This window comes from Pinus tabuliformis, chromosome J, assembly GCF_031772625.1.
Source record: "Pinus tabuliformis cultivar Carrire ecotype Pingquan chromosome J, CPIR1, whole genome shotgun sequence".
Lineage (NCBI taxonomy): Eukaryota > Viridiplantae > Streptophyta > Pinopsida > Pinales > Pinaceae > Pinus > Pinus tabuliformis.
Window position 1 is genome coordinate 920684646 of NC_142295.1, and position 9138 is coordinate 920693783.

A 9138-nucleotide genomic window follows, 5' to 3' on the forward strand; every position below is an offset into this window, starting at 1 on the left:
ATTTTTAATATTAGTCAAATAAATATTAAAAAAATCTTTATATATAGAAATGTATTTTTTGCATAAGCTTCAATATGCTTTTGTTGTTGTCTAAAATCAATTATTTTAAAGCTATTGACACTTTTAAAATAATATAATTGAAATTTTAAATATATAAATTTTCAATGAAGTCATTTTATTTCAAATAATTTCATGGTCACATATATCATTTTAACCAAATAAATTAAATTCACACAATTCATGTATGCAAATAAGCAGTGAAATGCCACCATGTGGCTCTTGTTAAATAAAAATTGAATGAATTACACATTTACCTTTTTATTTTTAATAATTTTTTCCTTGTGATCATTGAAATATTTTAATATGGTCAACTTACATATATACTTTCTCTCTTTATACATATAACATTGAAATACATTAGTTAATATATGTCAAGTCAGGTTTTGATAACTCCATGAATAAATTGATTTCAATTAAGATATTATTGATATGTACATTGAGAGGGAGATCCTTGGAATTCTTATTCATGTGTTTCTTCACCTTCTCATATTCTTATTTATAATATTTACAATAATTTCCTAAACCAAAAGACTAGGTGTCAACATTCCCCCCCTTAATCTGAAGGGATATTGGTGAGTCCAAGCATCATTCTGAATCTTTCAAACTTTTCTCTTCCAAGCGCTTTGGTGAATATGTCTACAATCTACTCATTTGTAGAACAATGGCATAGGTGAATAGCCTTGGCCTCAACATGATGTTGAATCAAATGATACTTTGTATTGATATGGTTGGTTCGATCATGAAACTTTGGATTCTTGGCCGATTTTATTGCAGAAGCATTATCAATCAAAAGAGGAGTAGAATGCACTTGTTCCTCCTGCACATCTTCCATAATTTTCCTAAGCCACACAATTTCCTTCGTTGCTTCTGCAGCTGCCACATATTCTACCTCTATTGTGGAATCTGTTGGAACTGACTGTTTGCATGACCTCTAGGAGACAACTCCTGATCCAAGACTCATTACATAACCTACAGTGGATACTCATTTTTATTTATATCCATCAAAATATAAATTAGAGTATCCAATCAAGTTGAAGTCATCCACCTGTGTCTACTTGAATCCAAAGCCTTGAGTTCCTTTCAAGTACCTTAGAACTTTTTTTGCAGTAGACCAATGACCCTCACAAGGTTTTTGCATAAACTTGGAGGGATTCCAAAAACAAATGAAATGTTTGTTTAGGTCTTTAAGACTTCCCACAAGATGGTTGTACTTTGTTACATCCTCAAATTCATTTCCTTCTATGGATGTGAGTTTTAAATTTTGTTTTAATGGAGTGGTCAAAGGATTGCACTCAACCATGCCAAACTTGTTCAACAAAACTCTAATGTACTTCTTTTGAGAGAGGAATATAAACTTGTAATGTTGGGTTACTTCAATACCTTGATAATAGTGAACATGTCCCAAATCTGTCATTTCAAAACTTTCCCTCAATTATTTCTTTATGGATGCAATATAATTTTTGTTTTTTCTTGTCATCAGTAGACCATCTACATACACCACAAGGTACACAACAATTTTTCCAACTTTTTGACAAACAAAGTTCCATCATCAAGATCATAGTGTTTGAAATTTAGTTTTAGAAGATGTTCAGTCAATTTCTTGTACCAAGATCGTGATACTTTTTTGAGGCCATATAATGATTTGACAAGCTTACATACTTTGTGCTCCTATCCCTTCACAACAAATCCTTCTGGTATAAAAAATAAAACATTCTCTATAGATATCATTCAAGAATTAAGTTTTTTAATTCATTCATGATGAACTTTCTAATCGTTCTGAGCTGTTAAGGAAAATAGAGTTTGGATGGTACCCTTTTTCTGTGGGGGAAAAGGTCTCCTCAATATCAATCCTTTCCTTTCACACAATTTTTTTTATTCCCTATCAGCCAATCCATTTATTCAAGTTCATAAGACTTTTCCAATGCCCACTTTGTTAGCACAATGGTTCCATCATTCCACTTATCAGAGCATCATACTTTTTTGCGTTCACATTCTCTTTCCAAACTTCTCTTGAAAATGAGAAAATCTAAGAATTTGAAATTAATTCAACAAATTAAAACACAAATCAAAGAAAAATCCAATCACAGTAATCAATCAACATTCAACTCCACACCACACTTCTAGTAAACTTACCTGTTCTCATTTCCTTCTAACCTCATCAAGATGAGCCAACACTTTCAATTGCTGGAGATTTTGGAAGACCTTGAGGAGCCCCGCTATTCAGTGGACTAAGATTAGGCTGAATCAGAATTTCCAATTCATCACAACAACATTCACAATAGTCTCTATCACATGAGTGGATGGTTCTTGATCATGATTGGGGAAAGAGTTTTGAGATATTCCCAATTGATCCCAAGATTTTAGGGATCCCTCCATCATATTGGAATCTCATTATCAAATTCTTGAAAAATTATTGCATGTAAATCTCCAAGCGATCAAGATGTCACAATAACAATTCATCAAATGAAAATTAATTACACCTCTGACAATAAATAAACTTATTTTCTCATCATAGAGACGATATTCGGAGGTATCGAACCCCCAGAAGATACATTTTTTGTTCTTCTTTCTCCCTTTTTTTCACTTTTTTATATCCTTAGTTATAGGTGGCCATAAAGTAGGAACCAAAACCCCGGATCCCCCGTCATGAACCTATTATTTATAGAGTCTTTTTTTTAGAGCATAATAACACATATTCTTAAATAAATTCACAACTCACATCACACATCATCACACTAACACTTAATCCAAAAACATCAACTTACCATACAACGTAACCTTACATTGCATGATGATTGAGACGTTTGTTTGTTTGATGTTGGATGATGATGCGGGATTAATGAATTTTTTTTTGAAGTATATTCTTTTCCATTAGTCAAATCAAATCCTACAAATAGAACCAATATGAGATGCCATCATTTCATAAATGCATGAAAAATTTTGAAATTTTCAAAAGATTTAGATAAATTTTTCAGTAGTAAAACAAACTAGTGTAGTCATCAATAAACATCTATATTATAATTATTTGCAGAAGACATGCATGTTAAATCATCGTTGTGTGGCAATAAGTGTCATTGATGATGTGACAACCCCAGCCATGATTCTATCCCCATAAATGCATTTAAATATAATACAATTATAAAAATTATAAAAATTTAAGAGGGGAAAGGGACACAGGACACAGTTCTAGAGCTGAGGGAAGGCTTGCTTGGGATGTTGAGGTTTTCTTTTGCAGAAAATCTAAAATGTTGGATAGCCATTTGATCTGAACTTAAACAGGAACACAATAACTTACATATAAAAAATAGAGATGCAACAGAAAAACACTTCATTTCATTAATAGAAAAATATTGAATTATGCTTACAAACAAAATGGAAATAAGATAGCTCGGGCGATGGTAGCTTATATCTGAGAAGAGATGTGGCAGATACATGCCTTTGAACTATGTTACAATGAGGCTCAAGGAACTATTTATTATTAGAAAACATGAGAAAACCCTAAAAAACCAAAACGCTAACCCCAAGAGATGTAACACTAAGAGTTTGTGGGCCCCGTTGGGGTTAGTTGGGCAGCCAACTTTTTGGGGTCATAACTTGATCATATTATCTCCATTTGGCGCATACGATACCTTGTTGGAAAGGTCTCTATGGGTACTACAGGTTTTGCTGCAGGCCCTTACCTACAACTATGGGTCTACCGTGGACCCCAAAAAGAATGTCATTTAGGGGGTCAAAACTGCTCCGGAGGTTCAGGACTCGAAAAATTGCTAAAAATAGTGAATGTTGAAATGAAGAAGGAAAGAGATGAAACTGACGGGGGGTTTAGGTGGAATAGGCAGGTGGCCACCAATATCCACCTGGATCATTCCTCCCCCCTTAGGAAGCAATGGTCCCCATTGCGTGCAGAGCCTCCATGAGGTGAGGAAATTTCTGTTGAACCTGGTCCCTGGTGAACCACTTGCTATGGTGAAGGAGTTGGCCTGCTTTAACAACTCGATATAGTTGTATCCTCTATTGGTGAGTGTTTTTGATCTGTGTGTCCATGATTTGATCAGTTGTGGCCTGTTCCATGTAGTTTGGGTTGAGCTCTGTTGGTGTGAGCTATTCCGCAATGTCAGATGTGTCAAACAATGGTGGAAAGTATGGCTGAAGGCAATCTACATTGAACACTGGGTGCATACCAAGGAATGGTGGGATTTTGAGATCGAAGGCATTGTCACCAACGGCCTTGGTGATGGTGTATGGCCCATATCAAAGCGGGCGAAGCTTGCGGTGGGGTCCAACAAGGCGCTCCTTTTACAAATGTAGCCAAACTTTGTCGCCCACCTGGAACTTGTGTGGCACTCGATGCTGATCATGGCACTGTTTGTACTTAGCATTGGCTATGTCCAATATATCATGGAACTGCTGGTGGATGTGTTGAATGCACTCAATGAATATGTTAGCCCTTTCAGCTTCAGACTAAATGTGAGCCGAATCTACATGAGTGGCTGCAAATGGTATGGGAACTTCAATGGGGCATAATGGCTAAAATCCTAGCCCTACCTGAAAGGGGTTGTGGTCTATTTAGCTATAGAGAGATATGTTGTAGCTATGTTGGACATAGGGGATACTTCTATCCCACGTGTGTGGATGCTTCAAGTTGTACATGCGTAGAATGTGTACGATCATCCTGTTGACAACCTTTGTTTGTCCATCAATTTGGGGATGGAAAGTCGTGGGCTTAGTAAGTTTTGTATCCAGCATCGACCAGAGACTTGACCAAAATGCACTCAGGAATTTTCTATCCCGATATGAGACAATGGATTGTGGGATCCCAAAGTGTATCCATACTCACTCAAAGAAGATTTTAGTAGTGGCCTCTACTGTGATACTCTTCTTGGAGGCCACCATGATGGGCATCTTAGAGAATCTGTCGACGACCACGAAAATGTAATCGTTATCGTGCTTAGTAGAAGGAAGGCCCGACATGTAATCCATCGAGATATATTCCCAAGGCCAGATAGGAGTAGGTAGAGGAGTATACAAGCCTTGCTTCTTGATGGTTGGTTTGGAAATGACATAGGCGGTGGAGGATCTAATGTACTTCTCAACATCCTGACAAAGTTTCGGCCAATAAAAATACTTCTGCAACACCACCACTATTTTCTCTACTTCGAAATGTCCAAAGACCCACTCTAGTGCGCATCCCAAATCATCTTGGAATGCTCACTTGAAGGAACAAAGATGTGTCCCAGGTGGCATAACAGTGCATCCTGAAGGTAAAAATTTGGAAATTACTTCCCTTCCAGGAGTGTCTGGTATATGTTTCCGAATTCGAGATCGCTCTTGTAAAGATGTAGCCACCTCGATGTCTCGTGCCCACAGGAGTCGAGAACAGTGATCAGGGCCATGACCGGTGGTTGACTGAGGCAATAAACAACATTATTGGTGTTGCCCTTCTTATACTTAATGTTCAAATGGAATTGTTGCAAATAGGTAGACAATTTATGATGGCGATCATTTTGTAACTTCCCTTATGTTTGTATGAATTGTAGAGGTCGGTGGTCTATGTGGATGACGGTTTCCTTCCCCATAATGTAATGCTTCCATTAACGGCAATCCTGAACAATGGAATACATTTCTTTGTCATAAGTGGGGTACTTTCGGACTGTGTCTAAAAGTGTCTCACTGTGGTAAGCCACTAGATGCCCATGCTGAGTAAGAACCGCACCAATAGCCTAATCAGAGGCATCTGTCTCAATCTCAAATGGTTGTTTCAGATCTGGTAATGTGAGAACTCGTGCAGAACATAGGTAATTATTCAACTCGAAGAACACTTGTTGTTGGTTTTCCTACCAAATTTTTTTTTCTTTCGCTCCGCCCTTGGTGACTTGACTTAAAGGCCCATTGATATGAGAGAACCCCAACATGAACCTATGGTAGAAATTGTCAAGACCTAAAAAGCTACGAAGCTCTGTTAGAGTGGTTGGGGTTGGCCAATCCCGAATGACTTGTATCTTAGATGGCTCCACATGTACACCTTTCTCATCAATGATGTACCCCAAATATTGAACCCGGGTCAGGCCAAAGGTGCATTTCTCCAAGTTAGCACACTGCTTGTGTTAGAACAAGGTTTGAAGGACCTGTTAAATATAATGGAGGTGCTCTTCCCAACTCTGGCTGAAGATCAAGATGTCATCTAAATAAACCACCACGAATGCATTGGTGAATGGTCGCAAGATGTCATCCATTAGTCTCATGAAGGTTGCAGGGACATTCATCAATCCGAACGACATGACCAACCATTTGAAAAAGCCCTCCTTTGATTTGAAGGAAGTCTTCCACACATCGGAGGGTTCGATAGGAACCCGGTTACAACCCGACTTCAAGTCAATCTTGATGAAATATTTGGCCCCCTTGAGCTAGTCCAGAAGGTCATCAATCCGTGGGATTGGGTACCTATTCTAGACAATGATTTTGTTTAGCACCTGATAGTCAATACAAAGCCTCTAGGTCCCATCCTTCTTCTGTACCAATATAATCAGGCTCCCACAAGGTGATGAGCTTGGCCTGATGTGCCCTTTCTGCAATAGTTCCTGAATTTGCCTCTTCATCTAATCATTCTCCATAACAAAGCGTTGATAAATCGATCCATTGGCCAACGACACACTTAGGGTCAGTTCGATGGATTTCTTGACCTAACATTGCAAAGGTACCCCTGTGGGTGAGGCAAAAATATTCCTGTACTTCTCCAAGACCTTGTCCATATACTGCTGCTGTGCAGAGGAGCCTTGCCTGGAAGCTGTGGCCACAACCTTCTTCTTTCCCTGGGGACGAATCATAATGAAAACAAATTTCCTGGTCTGGGAAATGATCCTACTGCATTGCTTTGTAGTGATCAAAGAGATGGCGGTAGGTGGGGCTGCCTCCCATATTTTGTGCAACTTATTAGCCAAAGTAATAATCACAGAGCAAGGTCTAGATTCATATATAACATGTCGCTTCCACAATTATGGTTGTCCTAACAATACATCACAAACTTCAAGAGGAGCAACATCACACAATACCTCATCCGTGAAGGGCTTGATGTTGTAGGGAAGGCGACACTACTTGCTGACACAAAGATCTCGTCCTTGGTGAAGCCACTCGATGGTGTACGGTTGTGGATGTGCTATAGTATTTAGGCCCAACTACTTCACGACCTCTACTAAAATGAGGTTCTTTTGGCTTCCACTGTCAACAATGAACTGCAGCAGAGAACCCTTCCCCCACATTTGTGAGTGGAAGAGGCGTCCCCCCTCCTCTGGATCTTTAGGCTCAATATTTTGGATCTTGGTGGTGGCCACGGTGCACTGGGCTCCACATCAATGATTTTCTTTCGTTTGTCAATTCCCTTATCGGGTTCTGATTAAGAGTCAGAACCTGCATCTGATTTGGAAGCCTTCAGCTCGGCCACATGTGATTGTTTGGTCTGACACTTACTTTTATTGTGAGTGGTGCTCTTATGGAACTCACACCATTTTCTTGTGTCCTTATTCGTCTTCGAAGTGTTATTCTTTGATTGCAGCTTCGGCGGGTTGTCCTAGTAGCATCGCCTTGGCTTGGCCCTTTGTTCTGTTGTTTGGGGGCGCCCTTTCCTTGCTTTGGATTCGCAGATCCAAAGTCCCGCTTCTTTTGTTTAAACTCATGCTCAATCTTGACAACGTACCGATACGTTGTGCTGAGTGAGGAAATGTCCAGGAACTCCATCTCATCTTGGATGTACTTGTGTAGACAGTTGCGATACTTGAGCACCAAATTCCACTTAGTATCCTTGATACCCAGGTTCGTGTGAAGGGTATCGAAAGTATTTTTGAACTTTGGCACATCTTGGTCCCTTCCCTATCATAGCATGGTCCACTTTATGTATTTGTCTTCATAGCTCCTGACAGGGTAATATTGTTCCTTGATGGCATCTTGGAAAGAATTCCAAGTGGGTGCTGCTGAAAAAAGAGAGGGTTCACCCTCGTCCTTTTGTTCACAGTAGGTTTCCCACCAATCCTTGACATGTGGGGTGGCTTTTAGAAGTGCAAAAGTAATATTTTCCCGATTGGAAAAGTCATTGTTGGCTTGTTGGGGCCTAACCTAGGTTTAGAGTTAATGAGCCAAACAAATCCCTGTACTACTGGCCCTTTCGGAAACAGTCCGCGGAGCGCGGGCTGAGGTCTCACCCGAAGTAGTATGGGAGGGTGCTAGAACCAGGTTTCCACACCCTTGAGATGTCTAAGAGGTTTGACTGGTCCCACTGTTTGTTCGTGCATGCAGGTCACTTCGCGCACTTCCCTATTCATCACACCTTGATACACTACCTTCGTGCAGCCCTAACCAGTGGTTGTGGAGCTTCCACGCCAAGGAAAATTTTAAGGATGGAAAATTTTCTTGAAGTTTAAAACATTGGCGAATCTCACTAATCCCTAATATGAAAATTATAAATGTTTATTGATATATTTGTAAACTTATTCAAATTTATAATGATTTTATATATAGTCTTTATATAATGTTGGCGATTTGTAAGGTAAAATAATTTTATATTCTAAAATTTGGGCGAATCGTCTTTTATAAAATTGGAAATTTGCGAATCTTTTTTGTGGAAAAATCGTGGAAATTAGCCCACTGGGCGAACATTAGCCCCTAAAATTTTCCATGTTCCACGCTACTAGAGCCATGCTCTGCGCTATTACCCGAGATCTTACCTATCTTCCTATACCAGTTAATTACCTTCACATACTTGGATTTCTTACGTTATAATTATTTATAAAAAACATTCATATAAGTTCGTGCAACGAATAAACAATATACTTGCAAATTATACCCAATCATATATTAAAACAGGAAAAGATGCATAGAAATATGGTAAACTTCTATTTATTGATTCTTCCAATGGTTACAGACTTGACCTGCCCTGTGCACTCAGTTGCAAGGGTCCGCACACTTAGCTGCAGGGGTCTGCGCACTCAGCTGCAGACTACTAGGCCTCTGCGCACTCAGCTGCAGAGCCTTCCCCTACTCTACGACCCAAAGACACACTTTACACTTTTACTCATTCACTTATACTTC